This window comes from Eschrichtius robustus, chromosome 2 (assembly GCF_028021215.1).
Source record: "Eschrichtius robustus isolate mEscRob2 chromosome 2, mEscRob2.pri, whole genome shotgun sequence".
Taxonomy (NCBI): domain Eukaryota; kingdom Metazoa; phylum Chordata; class Mammalia; order Artiodactyla; family Eschrichtiidae; genus Eschrichtius; species Eschrichtius robustus.
The window spans coordinates 157,803,085-157,807,400 of NC_090825.1; positions in this window are offsets into that span (position 1 = coordinate 157,803,085).

Sequence of the window (4,316 nt, forward strand, 5' to 3'; positions counted from 1 at the left end):
GGACACAGTGCCAGCCCCCCGTCTCCTTCCTCCCGCCCTCCAGGCCTCTTCAACCTGTGCCAGATCGTCCTGGCCAAGGTGGACCACGCCCTGCACACGCAGACGCCCTCGGACCCGGCCCAGGAGAATGCCCGCCTCTGCCAGGAGATCCTCGGGGTCCCAGCTACGCCAGGTAGCCAAGCGCGCGCCGGGCCCACCTTAGCGGTCGGTTGGCTGCTACTGCCCAGGTCAAGAGGATCGTCTGGTGGTGTGTGAAGGGGGACCGACTGACGGGCTCTGGCCGAGGCCCGCTGACCCCTGGCCTCTTCCTGCCTGGGTTCCTGGGCTGGTCCCTCCAGCTGTGGCCCGCGGAGTCCGAGGGTGGGGTGGGCGTATCTGCACATGCTTTCTGGAGAGCCTGGAAGAGGCAGGAGAGGGCTTCATAGCCCGGATGGAACTCGTCGACGAGGTTTGCCTGTGCGTGTCGGTGCAGAGACGCAGTTCACTCCCTCGTGAGCGCTTTCACCCGCTCTCTCCCCGTGCTGGAGGGCGAGCCCTGACTCATCCCTCAGAGCCTCGGGCAGCTGTCCTTGTAAGAGGCTCAGGTGTGAACCCTCGTGAGCTTCAGCAGAAAGTCGGCAAAGATTGATTTGTGTCCCTCCACTGAGTTGCCCGCAAGGTCCCCGTTTTCTACAAGTGTTGGGCCAATACTCCCTCTGGCAGGAAGCCACGATGCCCAGTCCTATGGCTACCTGTGCAGTGAGGTGTACTCCACGGACACGTTCCACACACGTTTCAAGCAGGAGGGCGTCCTGAGTGGCAAGGTGAGAGGCTGGCCTGCCATGCAGACCAACACAGAGGTCCTTGGCCTGGGCCTAGATGCTTGTGCCGCCCGCCTGGGCCTCCCAGGCTCTGAGGGCCCTGCCCTGGACCTCCTGCTCCCCTGCCCTTTGTTGAGTCACAGCAGAGGTGGCCACACCCACACCCTCAGTGAAGGCGGAGCTCCACCCTCCTGCAGCCCCGCCCACTCTTGGCAGGTTGCCATGGACTACAGAAGCTGCATTCTGAGGCCAGGGGGCTCCGAGGATGCCAAGGGCATGGTGAAGCTCTTCCTGGGTTGTGACCCCACGCAGGATGCCTTCCTCCTGAGCAAAGGGCTGCAGGTTGAGGGCTGCAAGCCGCCTGCCTGCTGACGGCACGGGGTTTTGCCCACCCAGGCGGGCCGGGTGCCTTAGCGCCCCGTCGCGGTGGGGGAGGGGCCGCGTGTCCTCCCAGTCCCTGAGTCCCCGGGGGCCGGCCTAGGCCAAAAGGCTCCACCTGGACATGTCTGGAGAGCCTGGCGTCAAGGCTCCCCCTTGTTGCACTAATGCAATCCCTTCCTGGGGAGCTTTCCTGGTAACAAAACGGTTCTTTGAAAACGCAGCCATTAATAAAAAGATTCTACTCCTGGTCTATGCCTGCTGTTCCTTCCACCACAGGAGTGGCATGGGGGCCGTCACACTGGGGTGAGTTCTGACCTTGGTTGGGGATCAGCCCTGGGGTCGTGGTGACGCGTCTGCGTCACTGGGAGACGGCTGAGCTGTGGGGTGAGTTAAGACGGGGATGGTGCCCTGCCCCCCAGCTGGGCAGGCTCTCCAGTGAGGGGGTGTCAGTTTCCTGCCGGCCTCTTGCCCGTCACTGCTTGGCATCTCGGGGGCTGTGATTGGCTGGAGCTGGTTCTGGCGGTGGGCACAGCTGCGGGAAGCCCAGCTGTGGCTGTCCCTGTCCTCGTGTCCTGTCCTCCTGCTCACGGCCGGCCGGCTGGCTCCCTCCGCTCATCGGCAGCTGCTGAAGTCTGGACCACAGCAAGGGGCCGCCTTCCTGGGTCCTAGCAATTCTTCCCAAAGGCCTTAGGGATGTGGTTTGGTGGCAGTAGGAATTCAGAGAGGGTGCTGCCTCACTGGAGCGCTAGGGTGGGTCTGGACCGTCCCGTGTGTCCTTCCCTGGCCTTTGAGCTCCTCGGGAGCCCTGCCTCCGGCCCTTCGCCCCCACAAAGGACGCCAGGCAGCGGAGCGAGGGCGCGGGCGGCGCCCCGACCTTCTCCCCATAGCCCAGGCGGGCAGGCCGTGCCACGCTCTGTCTTCCTCTCAGCCTGCCCGCCCATTCTCACCCACCCTAGGCCAGTCGGTTGTGGACCAGGCTGTGATGTCTGCCCTTCTACAGACCCGGCTCAGCTCCCTGCACCCACTTCTGTGCCTTCTGTGTTCTGGGCTGGTCGCAGGCCCAGAGCCAGTGGGCAGGCACCCCGTGGCCGGGAGGGCTGTCCGTGTGAATTCCCTGGGGCTTGAAAAGGAGCACAGCCGGCCTTCCATCAGGCACCTCTCGATGGATATGGAAGGGGCGTGTCGGGGCCTGGGGGATGCTCGTCTTCCCGTGCACTGAGCCCCCAGATGGTCCCCGTGCAAAATCCAGGTGTGGCGTTGGCACCCCAACAGTGTGCCAGGCAGTCCGTGGCGGGCGCCACAGGCCTCGGGCTGGTGGGCCACAGGGTTCCCGAGCGGCAGGTCAGGACTGAGAGGGTGAGGTCCAGGGCCCAGGCTGACGCCGGCTGGAGGCCCCTCCGCTCACCGCCCGCACCCCCCAGCCCCTGCCCTCACGCGAGCCACCAGGGCTGAGCTCAGGTGTTGCATGCCGAGGCTCCCCGGCAGCCCAGCCCGTTCCCACTCCTCCGAGGTCACTGAAGGACTTGGAAGCAGGTTGCCCCACAGAGACTGCTGTTCTCCGAGCCCTGGGCAGGGGGCAGGGAGGACGGGCACAGGGCCCTGCAGGGGTGTGGGCGCCGGGGCAGCCGGAGCAGCTCCACACAGTAAGTAAGAGCATCTCACCAAAAACAGTGCGTTTCTCCAGCCGCCCTGGGACCTGAGCTCAGGTCCTGGGGCAGGAAGGGGCAGCAGTGCACCTGTTAGCTATCATTGGGGGTCGACTGCGGCCCGGTGCCACCTCTTAGATCCTCCCCCGTCCCCTTCCGGGGTTGCGACCGGACCCCTGTCAATCGGGTTCTCACTCTTCCCTGTCCCCTACGCCTGCTCCACGAAGGTGGAAGGAACACATTTTTAAAAAGGTTGGAGCCTGGGCTTCCCTGGTGGCTCAGTGGTTAAGAATCCGCCTGCCAATGCAGGGGACAAGGGTTCAAGCCCTGGTCCGGGAAGTTCCCACACGCCGCGGAGCAATGAAGCCCGTGCGCCACAACTACTGAGCCTGCGCTCTAGAGCCCAAAAGCCACAACTACTGAGTCCTTGTGCCCCAACTACTGAAGCCCGCGCGCCTAGAGCCCGTGCTCCGCAACAAGAGAAGCCACCGCAATGAGAAGCCCACGCACCGCAACGAAGAGTAGCCCCCGCTCACCGCAACCGGAGAAAGCACGCACGCAGCAAGGAAGACCCAACGCAGCCAAAAATAAATAAATAAAATAAATAAATAAATTTTTAAAAATCATATTAAATACCTATTAATGAGATTTTAAAAAATAGTTAGTCAGTTAATTGTGCCGGGTCTTAGTTGCCACGGGCCAGCTCCTTAGTTGTGGTAATGAGATATTTTATATTCTTTTTTGCTCCTGAACAAAGGCCTCAGAATCCAGTATCTATTTGATAATGCTCACAGCATAGCTCAGCACGGAATAGCCACATTGTTTTTCTTTGGCTGCTATGTACCAAACAGCCTTTTGTACTGTTTTACCAAATGCATGTATTTAATACCTGTTTTAAAAAACATAGTGAGATCTCAAAACTTTAAATTGACTAAAGTAAGATTCTCTCTGTAGTACTACTTATTTGACCAACACCACCTGATAACACCGGTGTGGTGCACTGAGCCTTACTCTAGCATATCGGGATAAACCCCGTTTCGACAAGTGTTCATCCTCCAAGTCCCCAAGGCCTCTCACACACTGCCAGTGAAACTGATTCCTGCTTGGGAAAGAGTGCCCCAGTTCGTTTCTTTAGAAGCTTGAAGGCTATGTAAGCCCTCCAAAAGGTTAGAGGGCAAAGAACAACTCTAAAACTGGCACATTTGTTTAAAAAAAAACACTTGTCAATATTACAAGAGCCAGCTTGCTTTCCCTTGTGACACGTTTTCTTAGGAGGCAAGAGATGTGGCCATGTGACTTGGACAAGCTGTTTCCCTCTGTCTCAGTGTCCCACCTGTGAGTGGGTAGTCTGACTCAACTTAATTACAGACATCTGAATAAGGATCATGAACAGTGGCATCTAATTTCCAAAATAAAAACAGGAGAATGAGTATGTCTTTTACAACAGGACGTCAAGTCTACCTCAAAGATATTGGTAGCCTTGAGTCCA